This window comes from Schistocerca americana, chromosome 2, assembly GCF_021461395.2.
Source record: "Schistocerca americana isolate TAMUIC-IGC-003095 chromosome 2, iqSchAmer2.1, whole genome shotgun sequence".
In the NCBI taxonomy this organism is placed as follows: Eukaryota; Metazoa; Arthropoda; class Insecta; order Orthoptera; family Acrididae; genus Schistocerca; species Schistocerca americana.
The window spans coordinates 142,236,057-142,256,652 of record NC_060120.1 but is presented as its reverse complement, the minus strand read 5'-3'; the positions used below and the strand labels follow the sequence as shown (position 1 = coordinate 142,256,652).

General features: G+C 42.3%; 1 protein-coding gene across 1 annotated transcript in view; it reads left to right on the top strand.

Moving 5' to 3' along the window:
- The window catches only part of LOC124593836 (protein lozenge-like), a 713,984-nt gene that overhangs the window by 469,234 nt on the left and 224,154 nt on the right, over window positions 1-20,596 (top strand). The gene's annotated exons all lie outside the window — the stretch shown is intronic.

Sequence of the window (20,596 nt, the reverse complement as noted above, 5' to 3'; positions counted from 1 at the left end):
ATCTTATAAGCACGTAAAAAAAATATATACAACAGTTGTGGTCATCTGCGGTGGGGACAGTAAACAATGTGAGGAATTTGATGACACTGGACACAAAAAATGCATGAATAATATTCTTTCTGTTATCTCCCACGAATCGTCGACGGATGTTAATCGACATTTATAAAATTTCTCACAATAAAAGTACCAGCAACGATGTAGCCCATTACTTGTCTAACTGCATCGCAATCCCGAAATTCTATCGTAATCGAAAAGTAAATTAAATAAAGTCTGTTCGGCAAAATGAAGTTAACTTTTGCCGCTGAGAAAATGACGTATCGGCGTGCGGTTGTCGCTAGTCTGTCGTTTGCTCTCAACATACATTCGCAATTTGGAGCGAAATTCATTTTGCAGAAACGATTTTGCTTACAGCCAGCGTCAGCGCGTCACAATAGGTGTTTTATTTTCCACGTGTTTCGCTGATACGTCGCATTCACCAGAACGGTAGAGTGAGACACGCATAGCTCTAATTTTGCTGGACCGAAATTGTTTTACGCTTCAGTCGAACGTCGGCAACAACCATTTTTACTCATTTTATAGCTATCGCTGGAATCAAATGGAAGCCTGCATCACTAATCAGTGCTGCAATCGCGGCTATTCATGATTCCCAGCTACATATAAAAAATGTCTGCGTTCTAACAGCGTCAGCATTGATAACAAAGGAAGAAAGCGGTGTGCTACTGTATTGCAAATATTCAGCGAAATCACGATTCAGCAAACTTTATGTCGTTGATGTGCTACTGAGTAATCTTCGTTCTTTAGTATATGTTGTTAATTAGCCCAAAGATTCGAAACATGGAATGAATTATGTAATTACAAACTGAGGTGAAGAAATTGGCACAGGTGAGCAAGTAGCAGAGGAGTGTAGTTTGATGATACAAAAAAAGGGCATGGCGCTATTTAATTTGCTAGTTTTATTAGTGTACGGCGACTATACCGAAATACTTTTTTGACAGTTATGTTGTTCACAAGTCCAATTTAAAAAAGGCAGGGCTGACAGGTTCACATCTAACCATCTGTTAAATACTCGTAACTCATAGGTATTCTTACATGAATTAAAGGCAGAAGAATGGAAAGACAGGTATATTCGACCTCTGGGGAGATCCATTTTAGTTCCGGAGAAATGTAGGACCCCATGAGGCAATACTGACCAGATGACGTATCTTAGACGACAGACTTAAGTACGGCACGTCTACGTTTAGAGCATTTCTAAATTTAGAGAAAGCTTTCGACGCTGTTTACTGGAAAATATTATGAAATCCTGGCCTTAACACTGATCAAAACACAGGGAGCAGAAGATACTCTACATCTTTTAAGGGACGAGACTGCAGCTATGACTCGCAGGACAGGAAAGGGAAGCAGTCGTTGAGAAGGTAGTGAAGCAACGAAGTAATCTATCCCCCGTGTTATTCAAAATGCACACTGAGCAAGTACGTAGATCTGTGGAACGGAATGAGTGCTGTCTTCAAACGAGATTATAAGATGAATAGTAACAAAAGTTCAAATGGTTGACATAGCTCTACACACTATGGGACTTAACATCTGAGGTCATCAGTCCCCTAGACTTAGAACTACTTAAACCTAACTAACCTAATGACATCACACACACCCATGCCCGAGGCAGGATTCGAACCTGCGACCGTAGCAGCAGCGCGGTTCCGGACTGAAGCGCCTAGAACCGCTCGGCCACAGCGGCCGGCTAGCAAAAGTGAAAGGAGTATAATGGAATGCTGTCAAATTGAAGTGATGCTGAGGGAATTAGGGAATGAGAGACTAAAAAAAAATGTTAAGAGCTGCATTATGCAACACATAGCTGAAACGGTATATTTTATTAGAGACGATCGATTTCGGTCTAGGATCAGACCATCATCGGTTCCACTGTAACAAAGAAGACTAAAGATACATAAAACAAAGGATGTAACATTAACGTAAGCAGCTGTTACGTCAAACAGCATTAAATACATCACATCTTATATCAATGTAACAAAGCACTTACAATGCCATTCAGCTATGCATTTGCGTAATTGGAATAACAGTCGTCAGATGTACATCGTTCCGTCATTGATATGAGCGGTAGCCTACATAGGTAACCTCACAGACGTTTTCGCGTGGTATACTTATGCTCTGAACAGAGTAGGTCAGCGGCTATTCAGTGAAGCATTTAAGGCAGTGCAAAGATGTGCCAACTATTGAACAGATCAACTATCAGTACCACGCTGATGTTAACATCGCACATAATAACAAACTCAAAATGCATCTCTTATGTTACAAAACTTATAATTTATTTAATAACCATTTTCATTTTATGGTTATTGTATAATATTAGTGGTAATACAGTGTAACAAACCCCCGAAAGTCCTATACGTACTACTCACACAGATGACATCGTCGTGACATACAGTGTCAACTAAAATATGTATAATTTTTTCCCATCGGAATATATCGAGATATGATGTGTATGTTGTCATTATTAGTGATGTGCTGCTAATATCGATGATGGGACGATGTAACCTGATAAACGTTATTTCAATTACTCAAATTCATAGCTGAGATGGTTTTATAAACCTTTGGGAATTTTCTCGTAAAAAATTCGGAGGTATTACTTTTCAGCACGCCCTCGTTTGTGATAACGCATTGAGTGGAATTCGAAGCAGACGCCACAGATTCCCTGAGCGTTGTGGTTATGATAATGTAATGACAACTTAGTTGAACAAATTTAAGAAAGATCACATCGAGAACTGTTTAAGAATCTTTGACGTAGTCTTCGCTTCGATGTAAGTTTCCCTGGTGTGTGAATGCATGTCACCTGGATGGCAGTAAAATGCTGAGTTGCGCAACGTCTCATATGGATTAGCTGAAGGTTATTTAAGGCAGGAGGAAAAGATGGAAAATGACGTCCACAGAACTTCCCCATGTGCAGCAATGAGGAAATTGCACTGTTCTACATGAACTGTCTTATTTCAGTCTATTCTTCAAACCGAGCGAGGTGGCACAATGGTTCAACACGGGAATGATATTCTCGGAGACAGTAGTTCCAGCCGGCCGCGGTGCCCGAGCGGTTCTAGGCGCTTCAGTCCGGAACTGCGCGACTGCTACGGTCGCAGGTTCGAATCCTGCCTCGGGCATGGATGTGTGTGATGCCCTTAGGTTAGTTAGGTTTACGTAATTCTAAGTTCTAGGGGACTGATGACCTCAGATGCTAAGTCCCATATTCCTCAGAGTCATTTTTGAACAGTAGTTCGAGCCCCATCCAGCCATTCTGATTTAGGTTTTGCATGGTTTCCCTTCCTTGTCCATTCCGAGCTTGTGGTTTGCCTCTTTAAGATCGACGGTTCATGAAACACTGAAGTGGGATTTTCCTAGGAACATGAATTTTGCGCTGTGCGAACAGGACATTTAGTTCAGCGTCGGTATGTAAGCAAAATTTAAATACGTAACGCACTTGTGTTTTCCAGGAAGTCCGCAGCTCGTGGTCGTGCGGTAGCGTTCTCGCTTCCCACGCCCGGGTTCCCGGGTTCGATTCCCGGCGGGGTCAGGGATTTTCTCTGCCTCGTGATGACTGGGTGTTGTGCGATGTCCTTAGCTTAGTTAGGTTTAAGTAGTTCTAAGTTCTAGGGGACTGATGACCATAGATGTTAAGTCCCATAGTGCTCAGAGCCATTTTTCCAGGAAAATGAAGTCGGAAGCTCATTAACCAATCAGTCCATATGTGCTGTCTGGTAAGAATGTTCAAACAAAATATTGTTACTTTAACCAAAGTGCTAATATACTGTGCACTAAAGGTGGGTTGTGTGGCAGTTATAGAAAAAATTTATGGAAGCAAATCAGTTTCGTTTCAGGTTCATTACCACAGGAGAATCGTACCGGTCATTGGCATTTGCCTGGCGCCTCACTCCATCAGCTATATGCACGTTTGTACTACAACTACTGACAGCTCTTCGAAAAAAAGCTTGTACGCTATTTCTACCTCGCTAAGCAGACTGAGAATGAAAAGCGTAGGAGTTTTGGACAGATAGGGGTTTTAATAACTGTGCTACGGCCATTCATGGAAAGCATGTAAAATGGGTGGCATCCGCAAATGCTGTAAGTTTGATCTTCAACTACAAACAATATTTTTCTAATGTGCTTCTTGTCATGGTTGGCGACGACTGCTCGTTTTTGGTTACTGATGTGGGTTCGTATAGCATGGCGGAGTGATGCATTAATATTTAGAAAACTGAAATTGGGACGTTTGGTACAACATGAAACTACGTTTCCTTCCCCACCACATCTCCCTTACGCAAGGCTCTTGCTGCAACGTGTTATATAGTATGGACTGCGCGAACATGACATGAAACAGTATTCAAAAAGCAATTGTTGGTAGATGCAAGAGAACGAGTAGAGCGAGGTGAGCTCCAGGAAGCGCCTTCCGAATAATGTGTACCGCTTTCGGAATTTTCTTCACTCCAATAAATACAGAGACTGAAACTGCGAAACTGATAATTGCTTTGTGTTGTTATTTAAGCTATATGCTCAGAGAGAAATACTTGTCTGCTAATCCACATGGCACTGATGGACTGGAAATCACTCAGAAGTTTCCTCAGGAAAACATCAGGTACAGGCAGCTTTGCTCTATACTAAGGACTTGATGTGGGTAGTCGACTCACAGATTACTTCAGTAGCAGAACTTAAGTTTGCGTCACTGTTTACAAAAAATAATGAACCGCACTTTTCTTATCAACATGTTACTACAGTTCTGTTCTTCCCGATGCTTATGTATTTCTTATATGATTGCCTACGTCGTCTTCTAGTAAAGATGGTAGTAATAACGTAACAGCTTACTTAGATACTGATAGTACTGCAGTATTTTGAATTTGATGACAGTTCTGTATTATAATTTGTTAGAATAAAGCGTTATTAAAATCTATAACTGAAAATATTACCAACAGAAATGATAAATATTGCAAATAAAAAAGCATCAGTAACGAAAAACAAATGAAGGTCAAATGTGGTGTTTTTTTCGATGAACAATTGTTTACGCTAAAATTATTTTATTATTTACTAATGTTTCTTGTTGGCAAGTTTCCCAAATTCTATTCAAATCGCCTATTTCTCCATTTTATTTTTAAAATCTGCATTCGTCATGTTGTGTACACAGATATGTACAGACACCACATGTTCCTCTACATTGAAACGCCTTTCCGGCTTTTAGTACATTTTGTACCTATTTCTCACACGAACTTTACCTGATTTGCAACAGTTGCTTCACCAGAACGCAACGTACAACGTATTAGATTCGTTCAGAACCGGTTGTCCAGTCACACCTGATGTAAAGTGCTGGCACACACTCCCTGTCGGAAAACACATTCGGTATTTTGTTGCTGTCGAGACGACGACGCACTACTTACTACGCGGCGTAAATTCCTGTCCCTAGGCTAACCCAGCTTAATCTTCCTTATATTTCCTGTAGTTCTGCTGCACTGCCTGTTTTTGATTGTTTCTGCCCTACCGTTATTGTAAGTATATAGCTGATAAACTGCACGTTTTACGTTGTTATTCTTTTACCCTTGCATGCTCACGCTTCTGTTATCGAAAGGTTTCTGCTGTAGGCCATTAGGAATGGTTTTACTGGAATTGGTATTTATTTCCCATCATTCATCCTGATCATTAGCTCATCCAGCCAGCTACAGATGGATCTATGGTTAAATGTGGAAACTCGGCCACGATACAGTTTGTCATATTTCACGTAATCAATTAATACAGTAATGTAAACGTCGAGTTAAGTGGCAAGAAAACTCCTAGAACTGATCAAGCATCGAATCTTTGAATTTATTGTATGACCGTGGCAGTGCCATCCAGCCATAGAGCATGTCAACTCTGACAGAAGTAAAAAATTAAATGAATTCAGCACGGGGTGATAGCTTCTAAGGCACTATAATCTCTCAGGTTTCCTCGACGTGACTGATTAACGTGTACTTTTGCCTGTACAGCCGAATCCTTGATTCCATTGTTTTGCACAATATTTTGGCGACCTACCTTCTCGGCTTCTTCATGTGCTGCGAGCTATTTAATTATGCATACTCACTGCCGGGTCGGTAACCAGTATGTGAAGTCTTTGTTTCTCGGGGCCCGCTCTGTTATTCCTCGAAACGCACATTCTGTCAGAATTTTCCACCTCCGATGGATGAGATCGCCCAAGAGATCTTCACAATTTAAGCGCCGAATACCAAATTTTGCTTAAATTGTAATTACCCTCCCATTTCATTCCTTTTTGCGACGTCTTCATTTCGATAAACACCTTAATTACATTGTCACAGAAATTCGTTTATAACACGATACTGAGACCATGCTCAAGGCAGTGCTCGGTGACAGCTGATTTGCTCGTTGGTTTTAGCCGAATGTAGCGCCGAAGTTCCTTTTACCCCATTTCGACTGTTCAAATGGTTCAAATGGCTCTGAACACTATGGGACTCAACATCTGAGGTCATCCGTCACCTAGAACTTAGAACTAATTAAACCTAACTAATCTAAGGACATCACACACATCCATGCCCGAGGCAGGATTCGTACCTGCGATCGTAGCGGTCGCGTGGTTCCAGGCTGAAGCGCCTAGAACCGCTCGGCCACACCCGCCGGCTTTCGACTGTTCTGACAGTGCATAAGGCAAGCGCACTCCATAATGACGGGAAGTTATAATCGAGTCGAAGGCCTTTTCGTTATTTGGAATGACACCTAACCCGGGGACCGAGGTTGTTTTGCGAGCGCTCCACGTACTTGCCTGCACGGAAGCGTGCCCTGGAAGCGTCACGCTTCTTGCTATAAGCTCAGGCTGAATTCCCCGCTGAGCGCTTCTCTGATCTGATAGCAAATTCGGGGGAAACTAATTAATGACGTAGGGCTTATTTGGAAGTACTGCTATTACCGCGAACAGTGGGGGTGTTTCGATGACCGGTATTCCCTGTGCCTGCAATATTTTGTCCATGGGCCGTTACTTCACTCTCGCAGGGGCGATGTTTCGTCGCGAGGACTGACAGATCTCCAAGTACTGCAGGGACATTTTTTTATTAGTTATCTATAAATGCTTTGCTTTTGATTACATCATAAACAAGACGTGGAATAACACTGAAGTGGGAGAGCTTCTTGTAACCCAATGTCGACGCCTCGTCAGCAGTAGAAAGTCGCCACTATCCATGTACCATCTCCAGCTGCCCGGGTGTGCCGCTTTGAGTCTTTGTCTGTCCAGGTACGCTCCTTCCCCGCCGATTCTGTGCCATTCCATACCTGTGCCTTGCAGATGCTGTTTCACTTGAGTGACCCAGTGTTTCCTGTGCTGGTCACTAAGTACCTTGCCTTTAGTTGTTTTATTTTCCAACTATTTCTTCGCTATCCTTTCTTGACCCTTCCTATTTACAGGTCCAAAACATCTCAGCGTTAATGTTCTTATATTTTCCCACAGTTGCTACTGAGCTTGTGTTTCTTGACAAATCTTTTTATTCCAGATCCTTGTTTGGAGAATTGAACTCAGGGTGTTCATTTACGCAGTCTGGAATCTACCATCGCCTCTACTACCGACAGTACAGATTTCCTGGACTATATAGTTATCGATAAAAAAATAAAAGCATACCCGATAAAAGGGTTTATTGCATCTTAAGGGGATCTAATTGTACCATAGAAGAGTGGTTAAATATCTCGAGCTGCGATACTATTAAAGTGCTGAAAGTGAGTGCGTCTTCTAAATTCTCTCCATCTAGCTCGTGGTTCACATGCACTTCTTGTCTGCTGACTAGCTTCACAGTTAAAATTCTGTAGCTTATTTTCAGCCCAAACTGCTTCAGTTGATGATTCCACGTGATTCATTTCTCACGCGCTTCTTCTTCTGAGCTTTACCACATCACTACACTATCTGTATAAGATGCTGAATTCATTGTCACTCTTATATCTTACTCTCCTCATTACGTCGTCCATCACATGATGACTCGGATCTGTGACAGTGCGCTATCCTGTTGCACTCCTTTGCTTATGGTAAACCAATCAGAATGACCATCTCCTTTATGGGTGGAGCTCTCTGAAAGTCATTGTACAACATTTTTATTTAAATGATAAGACTCTCTGGTGCATTCCTCCTTACCAGACATTCCCATAGTATGTCTCTGGCCAGCCGTCGCAAGATACCGCTTACATTTCTCATTAGCGGAACATTAAGTGTAACTTTCACCTCTTCGCTCTTCATGTAGGAAAGTAATTCGAAAAATGAAGAACGAGCTCTCATATAAAGATCTTTATTGACAATGCTACTTAAACAAAATATACAGAATCTGCCACACTCAGTGACACGTTCGTCGTATCTCTACTACAGTTTAACCGTCCATTGTATGACTTTTTTTAGGAAACCAATTTCTGCGAAAAAAATATCTGGGGGTAGGAGTCTGACACACACAATACTATGTAACAGCTTCAACATAAATTTTTTATTTAATTTTGGTTAATTGTTAATAGTTCGGTTACAGAGACATAGAAACGCAATCTGTGCTATCATTAAGCATCACTCCAGATACCTTAAAAATCTAATTAAATGTGTTCTAAACGGCAGAAATAATTCACTCTTTCATCAGCATTCGCTTGTGTTTTCGTACACTCGACCTTCAGAGATTATCGTTTTTGAACTGTATCTGCCAACATAATGGCGCTAAACACGGTCTAGTTATTGGCATCCAGATAGTGTGCGTAGCCAGACGGCAATACCAAGGATAAACGAGTGGTTGCCTTAACATTATACGTAAATTTATGCTTTGTTGCCAAATGGCAACACCATGCAATACAGGATCAAAAAATACCTTCCAGTACCACGTGGCGATCTGGTGGTTTGATCAGTCGGTGCTATTTGTACCCTTTTTTTCTAGCTCGTAGAAAATGCAAAACAGCAAAATAGTGTCACAAGTACATGAAACGCTGCTTTTTTCCTCAGTATGGTAGGTGTTTAAAGGTCATCACTGGAAAGTAATACGCCTAAAATTAAGTGCGTTCTATTTCGTAATACTCGTGCAATACGTTTGCGCTACTTCCCCTTTGTCAAAATTCATTAAAGAGGATGTAACATGTGCATATCGGATTGTTCTCAATGGCTGACTAGGGTGTCTGCTTGTCGAAACACTGAAATCTACGTCAGCTTATTAATGTAGGCTCGACGAATTATTTTAGCAGCTGCTCGGTGGCTTTCCCGTAGCGGTGAGAAAGTTTCGCTTGGCGCAGGGCCTTAACAGCAGGCGGGACCTCCGAACAGGCCAGATAATTGATACCTGCTTAAGAACCGACATCCTGTAACGATAAAGCGCGTCCGTAGTTAGTCACGTTGTTACATTAGCATTTTGTGGACATGATTCACCGACGGGAGCAGAATTAGGAGGACATGTTTGCATGTGGGCTGTAGTTTGGCACGCCAACCGGTTAAGCTTTCGGCCCGCGTGACTCATTTTTGTGTTCCTCACTAACTAGCGCAGACCCCGTCCCGCACACCTTACTCCAGTGACCATTCATTCACTTTCCTCTTACCCAGTGACATCACAGTCGCGGTTCTTTCCCTTTCCCCAGAGACGATTGCTCTGCCAAGGAGAAACGGTACCTGCTTCCCGCGAACTCTTCAGCGTATCTGCTAAACGCAAACGTGAAATTAATTAGCAGCCCACAGGACGAAAGTGTTAGGACGCGAAAGATGTGACTCATGGTGGACACTGTAGCGAGCCCAGTAAAATTTGCTTGAGGCCGGCAAGATCTTAGCGTTATTAGATCAGACACTACGCTTCTCCAAACGCACTATGCATACTTCTGCTGTGGCAGGATGTAATTGTGCTCACCTATAACTTTAGTAAGGAACGTTAATCAAACTACAGCGTTATCCGAACATCTCAGTTAACAGTTTCAATAGGACATTGTTTTCTTCACACAAATGGAAACAAAAAAAAGAAAACAAGCAGAATTTTTATTTGTGGTCCAAATTTCATAAAGCTATTTTACTTGGCTGTGACACATTATGCAAACGTTACTTTCGTTCGTAAGTTATGCACACCGATGTTTATAACATAGTCACTGTCAAATTATAGCATGTAGCTAAGTCACTATCAAATAATAGTATTTAACTTCATCATTTGCTTATTTGTTTGTTTCTCTTTTTGCTGTACTACGTATCCCAATAGGCAGCACACTGTAACTGTGTTCCTATACAGTTTATGACATTTCGAATAAATTAAGATGTGAAAATAGGAATAGGTGTTTCAATGATTACTCAATAGTAAAATATTCAATTTCTATTTAAATACTCGATCTATATTTAAATACAGTAGTATAATCAAGTATATTCTTTACAGTTCCTGTGCGTGCACTTACGTCTCCTTAATACCACATAATTTGCCTTTTATGTTAAACAGCGGACTGCCACACTGCATGTGGAAAAATTAAACTGAATGTAATCATCTTTAGATGGGCCCGCAACCCGTCGTGTTTTAATAAAGCAACTCTGAAATGTGACTGACAGGACGTTTTTTTTCCAGCATTACCCTTTAAAGGAACGATCGCGGAGTTCAACAGCATCGATTATGGATAAATCAAATGAAACTATATGGTTCCGAGACCTTTTCAGGTCGCAAACATGTATGATGTATATATGTAGACTGAAGGGACGAATGAAAATTTGCACCAAGACGAGGATTCGAACTTGGGTCTCCTGCTGACGAAGCAGATGTCCTATGCACTACGCCAACCTGGCACAGTGGCTTTGCACAACTGAAAGACTATCACTGCACGCCGCCTCCCCCCCCCCCCCCCCTTCTCAATGCATTTGTCGGTTGTCATAATAAACAGGATGATTCACGAAGATATCCAAATATTTTAATATGCTATTCTACAAGTAAAACTAAGGAAAAAAGTTCGTATAAACATAGGTCCGCAAATTTTTAGTTGCGGAGTTACGGCTAATAAAAGATTTTGCTTGCAATTTAGCAACTTCTCTAATATGAAGCCATCGCAAAACTGTAGGAGGTTAAAGTAAAGCAAGATTTCCATTTATTTTGGTGTTATTGATCTGGTGAATCAAATAAAACATGACCCAGCCGTGTATCTGCAGTAGTTTTCCAGAACATCCAGAGAAGCAAAGTAGACGTGAAGTAATTTCGTAAAATTTTTCATTTATCAACTACTTGGCCCAATTTAATTTTTAAATTCCAAGAAACTGCACGAAGTTTTCAACGGAAGTTGTAGAGAATTTAATTTTGGAAAAATGATGATAATAACGTTAACTGAAACTGTATGAATGTGTTAGACAATCTGCTTTATTAATGGAGGGCACACAAACTACGAACTACAACAGTTATTATGTGGTTTCACTCAAATATACTGTTGTTACTACGTTCTTGCACAGAAAACTAACTCGTTTCAAGGTTAGGAAACGACTGAAACAACTCACTAACGGTTTCCAACAATGACAGAATCGTTTCTACATTCTTAATGTAAACAAATTTACTTGTATAATAATCTTTGCTTATCTGGATGTTCTGGAAAACTACTGCAGATACACGTCTGGGACATGTTTTATTAGATTCACCAAACCAAAAGCAACAAAATAAATGGAAATCGTGGTTTACTTTAACCTCGTACAGTTTCGCAATGGCTTCGTATTAGCGAAGTTACTAAATTTCAGGCAAAATCTTTTATTAGCCGTAAGTGAGTAACTAAACATTTTCGTACCTATGTTTATATGAACTTTTTTCTTTAGTTTTACTTGTACAGTAACATATTAAAATATTTGCATATCTTCGTGAATCACATTGTATACATCATAGATGTTGAAGACTCTGGCTCTAAGCACTATGGGACTTTTAACATCTCAGGTCATCAGTCGCCTAGAACTTAGAACTAATTAAACCTAACTAACCTAAGGACATCAAACACATCCATGCCCGAGGCAGGATTCGAACCTGCAGCCGTAGCGGTCGCTCAGTTCCAGACTGTAGCGCCTAGAACCGCACGGCCACAAGGCCGGCTTGTTGAAGACTCGAAAATGTGTCTGGAACCATACAGTTCCAATTGATTAAAGCGCCGGTGCTTGGGTTTCAGGCAGCATCCCTGGTTTTTTTCGATGCTGAGGTGCTATTCCAGTACAGTTGGTGAACCTCTGTAATGTTGTTCGAGTTTAGGGGGGAATACCACGTGAGCTGAGATGTGAATGGAAATTTGGATTGAGGTAGGACTGCTGGGGTAGTCTGTGCAGTCGCGCCAAGCCATTGTGCCAGGGTGGCGTAGTGGGTAAAAAATGGTTCAAATGGCTCTGAGAACTATGTGACTTAACATCTATGGTCATCAGTCCCCTAGAACTTAGAACTACTTAAACCTAACTAACCTAATGACATCACACAACACCCAATCATCACGAGGCAGAGAAAATCCCTGACCCCGCCGGGAATCGAACCCGGGCGCGGGAAGCGAGGCGTAGTGGTTAGCGCAACTGCGTAGCGAGTAGGAGATCCGGGTAGTATAAAGTGTTTCTTCTTAGTGAAATCAGTGATACAAAGTGCTTCTCACCAAACATCTGTCATGCTCGTAGCCAAAACAGTGTCAAAAGTATGCCCAGTAGTTCTATCAGTCTTTTTTTAATTAATTTTTTTCATTATTTGTACTATATTGTCTAGGAGACAAGAATTACTTATTAGAAAGTGCCAACTACTCATAATTTTTTTAAAAACCGGCCGGAGTGGCCGAGCGGTTAAAGGCGCTACAGTCTGGAACTGCACAACCGCTACGGTCGCAGGTTCGAATCCTGCCTCGGGCATGGATGTGTGTGATGTCCTTAGGTTAGTTAGGTTTAAGTAGTTCTAAGTTCTAGGGGACTTATGACCACAGCAGTTGAGTCCCATAGTGCTCAGAGCCATTTGAACCATTTTCTTTTTTAAATGATTTGCTTTACTTTGTGGCTATAAAATTCTATTGTTTACTCACACTCTCCTTTCTGCTTCTCTTATATAATATGACAAAAAATTTTCTCTCTTCTTCAATTTAGGTAGAATCTGTAGTATATGTAAACAAGTTTCTCCCACTTCTGCTCCATCTATCATGGTGTTGTTTCCCTCGTACTGTCCCACCTAACAGTGTAAACTAGAGGAAGAGATCAAACCAGAATGCACAATGTGCCTGTGGCATCACAAGTGCATCACATACTGAAACATAAACTCAAAATCAATGCGTCCATGCTAAATATAAACTGTTATGCCTGTCCTGCAATGTCTACCCCCCCCCCCCCTCCCCCGAAAAAAAAGATGACAAATGGCCATGTAAAAGGGTTCAAGGAACAACAATAAGAGAAAAACGAAAAAGGAAAAAATATAAAAACGAAAACCTATAAAATGTCAGTAATATTAACCAGCACTAGGAATATAATAGGTTAATAGAATAATTTTTTTAAACGTATCGTTGTTAATATATTTAAATAAATATACATGGTTGCAAAGAAAAAAGGTTCGAATCCCTGCCTCGGTAAAAATTTTCATTCTGCATGTATACTTCATTTTGGATAAAACTAACGCGAAGCAAAGTTCACACCCAAGTTTCCTTCCTTAGGTTAACTGTGGCGACAAATAGGGAATCTGACATCACAGTTAGAAGCCAAATAAATTTGCGAAATCATACAAAAACAGCAGACCCCGTATCGCGGAACAAACGCTAGGGAACAGACAGTTTCTTTTGCGGGAGAATAAGTGCTCAGTTAGCCCCAGCAACGCTGAGAGAACGCTGCGCCGTGGCGTTCCAGCTGCGAGGCTGTGCCGTTGCCAAACGGCCCGCTGGGACAGGTCCCGAGTGACGGCAAGCGCTTCTGACGAACTCGCCCCACCCGCCTGCCCGCCGAGGCCGCGACGCCGCGGCAGATTACCGGGAACTGCTGTTGCGAGAGCAGCAGATACCGGGCTGCAGGGCGGCCAAAAGTCTGCGAAATGTGTCAGCAGAGAACGCACTTGCAGCGCTGCTGGCAAGACATCGGTTATGTTCTCTCTCTCTCTCCCTTTGCGGAATTAGTTTTCTCTGCATTCAGTGTCAGAAGATAGTCAACTTTTACAGCGGTTCTCGTGACGCACGTCAGCGAGCAGTATATAAAAAATTGGCAGGAAAGCAGACAGAAGCAACGAAACTCCTCGCGGAGCTCGGATTTTACGTAACACACTACAGTTCGGCGTCAGAGGTAAGGCGGCTGGATGACCTTGAATGCACCAGTTTATTATCTCAAAGCGTAAATTTAACCGTACTCTTTGTCTTTAACCCGGAAACAACTGTTTCCGTCAGAATTCGTCTACTGTCGCCATCGCTCCGCCCACTCGCCAAATCATAAGCCTTTTTTACGTTTAAATGCGTTTATTAAGCTGCTTAAGCGACTTTATTCTACTTTAAAATTGCCTTAATGAAATGTAGATTATGATTGTATCCTTTGATATTTCTCTATAGATGAAAATAATGAGAGAGAACTCATGCAGCTCACAACCTGCTGCAAAAAAATTTTCTATAATTATCACCAACTGGGCGTTTCACCTGTCACGTATTTTGTGTGTTATAAATGACAATAACCTGCCTCACTGGCTGTTGTTTCTTGGTTTAAAATATCCTTAGCCGCGCGGGATTAGCCGAGCGATCTTGGGCGCTGCAGTCACGGACTGTGCGGCTGATCCCGGCGGAGGTTCGAGTCCTCCCTCGGGCATGGGTGTGTGTGTTTGTCCTTAGGATAATTTAGGTTAAGTAGTGTGTAAGCTTAGGGACTGATGACCTTAGCAGTTAAGTCCCATAAGATTTCACACACACACACACACACACACACACACACACACACACACATAAAATATCATTTTATTTTGCCTTTTTCACCACTGCCCAGTTTCAGCTGTGTAGTCATTTTCAATAGTATCACCCGATAATCGGACGTTCGCAGCCGGCCGCTGTGGTCGAGCGGTTCTAGGCGCTTCAGTCTGGAACCACGCGGCTGCTGCAGTCGCAGGTTCGAATCCTGCCTCAGGCACGGATGTGTGTGGTGGGTTAGTTAGGTTTAAGTAGTTCTAAGTCTATGGGACTGATGACCTCAGATGTTATGTCCCATAGTAGAGCCATTTTTCGGACGTTCGCTGTCCAAACTAGTTGCTTCATGTGCAGAGCAGTTATCCGCTGTTTCCTGAATAGCTTTGATGTGACATGCCATTAGCAAAAAAAAATGGTTCAAATGGCTCTGAGCACTATGGGACTTAACAGCTATGATCATCAGTCCCCTAGAACTTAGAACTACTTAAACCTAACTAACCTAAGGACAGCACACAACACCCAGCCATCACGAGGCAGAGAAAATCCCTGACCCCGCCGGGAATCGAACCCGGGAACCCGGGCGTGGGAAGCGAGAACGCTACCGCACGACCACGAGATGCGGGCATTAGCAAAAAAAAAGAAATAAAAATAGCCGTACTGTGTAAAATGTAACTCTCTTGTGTGGAAGTAAATCTAATGAACGTGTACGTACTACAGAGCCGAGCCGTGTTTGTATTGTTGTTGTTGTTGTTGCCTACTCCTCTCCAATTGCGACAAGGGAGTCACCAAGCTAAACTTTCCCATCCGACGGATGCTTTGCCATCAGCAGTGTCACCAGACGAGGTTGCGCAATGTCTAGCGCATTCGACTCACATTCGGCAGAACGACGATTCAGGTTCCCATCCGGCCTTCCTGACTTGGCTTCCGTGGTTTCCTCAAATCGCTTGAGGCAAATGGCGGGAAGGTTCCTTTCCCTTTCTTTCCCAACATGAGCTTGCTTCGACGGGACAGTTCCTTTGCTTCCGCACTGTCACATGTCCTCAATTCACCTTTTTATCGACACGATTCGAACTGGCTACGTCATAGTCGAGTGCCACCGTACAACCTTGCATTAGCGACTTTGGCTGCGCAGGCGAACGAGGAAAGTACTAGTCATTATGCTATTCGACATTACTGAAAGCGAAAGCGCGATAAGCTATACGAGCAGCATTTACAAATTCTGAAATACTTTATTATAAGCATTATGCAGCTTCTCAGATTGGCAACTGAACTTGTTTACAGGAATATAGCGGCAAACACAATCTTGTGCAACGTTAAAGAACGAATGTCACTATAGCATGATCTGTCACTGCCAGTTACCATAGTTCGATCAAACTTGGACGATAGATAGAAAGAACTGCTACAGTGTAGTACAGAAGGTGACGCAAAGAAATAAGCAATGAGACCAACAGAAGTGACACACTTATTCAAAGACAATAATTACGCTGAAGTCACTTCAATTCATAATGGTCCCCTAGACATTACAAAGGACGCTACGAAAATATCTCCTCATCAGACTTGTAGCCAGCGTGGCTGCACGTTGCAGAGAATGCATTACCGTACTTGGTGATGACACACACTATTAAAAACCATTACCAGCTTTTTGTAATGACCAGAGGATCATCATGAATGGTGGTGAGTTTTCTCTGAATAAAAGCGTCAGTTCTAATTATTATTTTTGAATGTGTTTTTTCTGTTCGTCTCAATGAGCATTTTTTTCCGTTTGTACTGTACTGTAGCAGCTCTTTCTATGTGTGGTCCAACTTCCGTCGAGTCGAGAACACGTCATGCCATAGTTACTTTCAAATGGTTCAAATGGCTCTGAGCACTATGGGACTTAACATCTGAGGTCGTCGGTCCCCTAGAACTACTTAAACCTTACTAACCTAAGGACATCACACACATCCATGCCCGGAGCAGGATTCGAACCTCCGGCCGTAGCGGTCGCGAGGTTCGAGACTGAAGCGCCTAGAACAGCTCGGCCACACCGGTCGGCAGTTACTTTCGTCCTCAAATTTTGCACACTAGTGTAGTACAATATTCCCAAATTTCACGTTGTACGTATATTTTTCTTATCTATCACCTACTTTATAAGACTTCGCACATACTGTCCCACATCGTTCCACAATTCCATACTTTGTGTAACAATATTTAAATGCATTTAAAAACTCTGCTGTTGTTGACCTACAAGGAACGCAGTCGTATGATTAACTACGACGAAAATATAATCGACACTGCAGTTAAAGGCTCTTCATAATATCATGATCTATTTCAAGGCTTCTGGTCTTATCACCAGATGTACCTGGTACAGACATATTGAATCGATATGCGGTATATTTAAGTTAGGACCATATGTTAATGACATCATTTGACCTTCAATAGCGTTTGCTTTGCCTCCCCAGTTTCATAGGGCACGCTATATTGGATACTTGCCTCCTTTGCGCAGAGATCTTCGTGTTGTATCCGAAGCATGTCTGTTGAAGGTAACACAGATTTGCTTTTGTATGAGATCCGCCGTGATCAGACACAACTTTTTCTTCTTTTACCCAGATGTGCGTCGCTGAAGTTGCACCATCATCAGTGTGATTTCCTCTCCATTAAATAGAAAGGAAACAAAAAAAACTTCAGCGAAACATTGTGTTTGCTCAAGACTAATTCCAGCTAAAAATAAATTTATTTCCAAACAACCCCGGACAAAAGACGTTCAACCTCAAGATGGATAATATACAGATTTTAATTTTACTAGATGAAACAACAAGTTTACTGTCACCAGTCACTGTTTATTTATCTCTGCGACGAGTTTCAAAGGTTTAAACCTCCATCATCAGGTGGATTTACATATGTTAGTATGACATTTGGGTGTGTGTGTGTGTGTTTTGTGTTACGATTTTTTGGAGGAACTTGTGACACTGTCTTTAGTGGCCACAGGTTCCTTTCACTGTCGTAACACATCACATGTATACAGTCATATTTTGTAAAACAAATACCCAAATTTATGAAGGTTTGCTGGTCATCAGCAAACAGCATTTCATTTATTGTAATTTCTGACTTTACCATGGGCTTACATTCTCTAATTATACCTTGCCAGATTAAATGAATAAATTGTAGAGAACTGTCGTCCGTATCCTAGGTCTTGATCACATAAATGAAACGTATCATCCTTTGTATAAATGACCAGTCGCTAGTCGGCTCGGTATTCAGGATTTTCCCTGACGCCCGCGGAATTTATTTCGTAAGACGAGAGACCCTTGTAGAAATGAGGATGACGACGGCGGCCGCCACTTCCTGGTGCGACGCACGTCATTCAGCCGGCTGGTCCCCCGAAGCGCCCGAGCCTCGCTAACAGCTCGCGGCGCTCACAGCAACAGGTTTCCCGTGGCGAGAGTGCGCGCCACGCAGGTAGAAACACTGCGAGCTGAGGCCAGGCCGAGTCGCGCCGAGCGCGGCCTTGGAGGCCATCAATGAACCCCCCACCACCCACCGGCCAGCATCCAGCTCCGGCGCCGCGGGATTCCATACGGCTTCCTTCCCAGAAGGGCGAGCCACGCCGGCTAACGGTCGGACTGCCCGGTCAGCGCCGACAGTCACCGCGTAGCTGGCTGGCCACATGACGATGCAGTTCCGCAAAATTACTTCCCTGCGCGAAAGTGCCCTGTCACGTCTTATGCCGTCCGTACACACGGATTGTGCTTTCGAACGGCAACGTCAACATGCTGCTGAAAGCCCAGGAACTTGTGTATACGGTACGTGTGCGTCAACGTGGTATATGCAATCGCAGCGCGCTCCAGCGGCAGCTGTCGGCTGTATCTGGCACGTTAATCACACTGTTTACGACATGGACGGGTCTAGAATTCCTAAGTTGGCTCTATGAAAACGCACATTCCAAACAATCCCTCCCTTGTCCATACACTAGTCATGTTGTACTTTTATTATTTCTCGTTCGATCTGCCAGATACATTTTACAAAACAGATAAGATTTATGTAAATCACAATAAACGTTTGGAACTTACAATGTGGAAACAAATTATATCAGTTATTACACTACAATTATGTCAGGGAAACTACATTATTACAAAACAAAAATCACATAAATTGAAGACAATTAATTACACAGTAACATTAAGATTATAGAGCCATTTCCTGGCATTGTCCGTTAACTTGTGGAGCGACATCAGAGAGCCGTCTCTGAAACCATGAATATTACAAACCAGAAGATGGTCCATTGTTTGTACCTCGCCACAGTCACAACACGAATCGTCTGTATAGCCCCATTTGGTTGTTTGCTGTCTGCATCGTCCAACTCCCGTGCGAAACCTGTTTAGAGCCGACCAGTGTTTCCTGTTGAGATTGAAGCCTTCAACCCATTTGGTTGGGTCGTGGATTAGGTGATGGTTTTCCACGACGCCTCTTCTCAGACCCTGCCATGCATTCTTCCATTCAGCATCGAGACCCTCTGTGCCCAATGATCTGCCCCAGACGAGAGGTTTCCTGGACTTGAGTTTGCTTCAGTTTTTTCTATTATGTCCTGGGCTGCTTTCCCTCTACGTATGGAAGCAGGAGCGATGTTTGCCAGCACCGGAAGCCACTCAACGGGGGTTGGCCTGAGAGTTGCCGCTGACGGTTCTCAGAGTGGCATTTAGTTGTACATCCACTTTTTTGGCGTGCGGGCTTCTGCTCCAGACTGGGGCACAGTATTCTGCAGCGCTATACACCAGTGCCAGTGCAGCAGTTCGTAGAGTGGCAGCATCACAACCCCAAGTGGTGCCTGCCAGTCTGTTGAGCAGGTTATTTCTCGTCTTTAGCTTTTGGGCAGTATCAGTTAGGTGTTGTCTGAAAGTCATGCTGCGATCTAGCTTAATACCGAGATATTTTGGGAAATTCTCGTGGCTGACAGCTTTACCATTTATAACCACGCGCAGTTCCCTTCTCGCTTCCTTGTTGTTTAGATGCATGACTGTGCTTACTGTTTTTGTCACATTGATTTTTAGATGCCATGTGTCATAGTATTTTTTCAGTGTAGCTACATCTTCATTTAGTGTTGATTCCGGGTTTTCAAACGAGCATGTTGTACTGTCAGTAGTATACATAAATAAAAACTTCGGTATCCGTAAAATGTGATAAGGTAAAAGAGAAAGCAGCATGTATAGTCAACATATAAATTTCCATTACAAATAGTGTGATATAAATTTACACTTTGACTGGAATACTCTCTTTCAAATTCTGAAGGTGGCAGGGATAAAATACAGGGAGCGAAAGGCTATTTACAATTTGTACAGAAACCAGATACCAGTTACAAGAGTCGAGGGGCATGAAAGGGAAGCAGTGGTTGGTAAGGGAGACAGGGTTGTAGCCTCCCCCCAATGTTATTCAATCTGTATATTGAGCAAGCTGTAAAGTAAACAAAAGAAAAATTAGGAGTAGGTATTAAAATTCATGGAGAAGAAATAAAAACTTCGAGGTTCGCCGATGACATTGTAATTCTGTCAGAGACAGCAAAGGACATAGAAGAGCAATTGAACTGAATGGACAGGGTATTGAAAGGAGGATATAAGATGAACATCAACAAAAGCAAAACGAGGATAATGGAATGTAGTCGAATTAAGTCGCGTGATGTTGAGGGTATTAGATTAGGAAATTAGACACTTAAAGTAGTAAAGACGTTTTGCTATTTGGGAAGCAAAATAACTGATGATGGTCGAAGTAGAGAGGATATAAAATG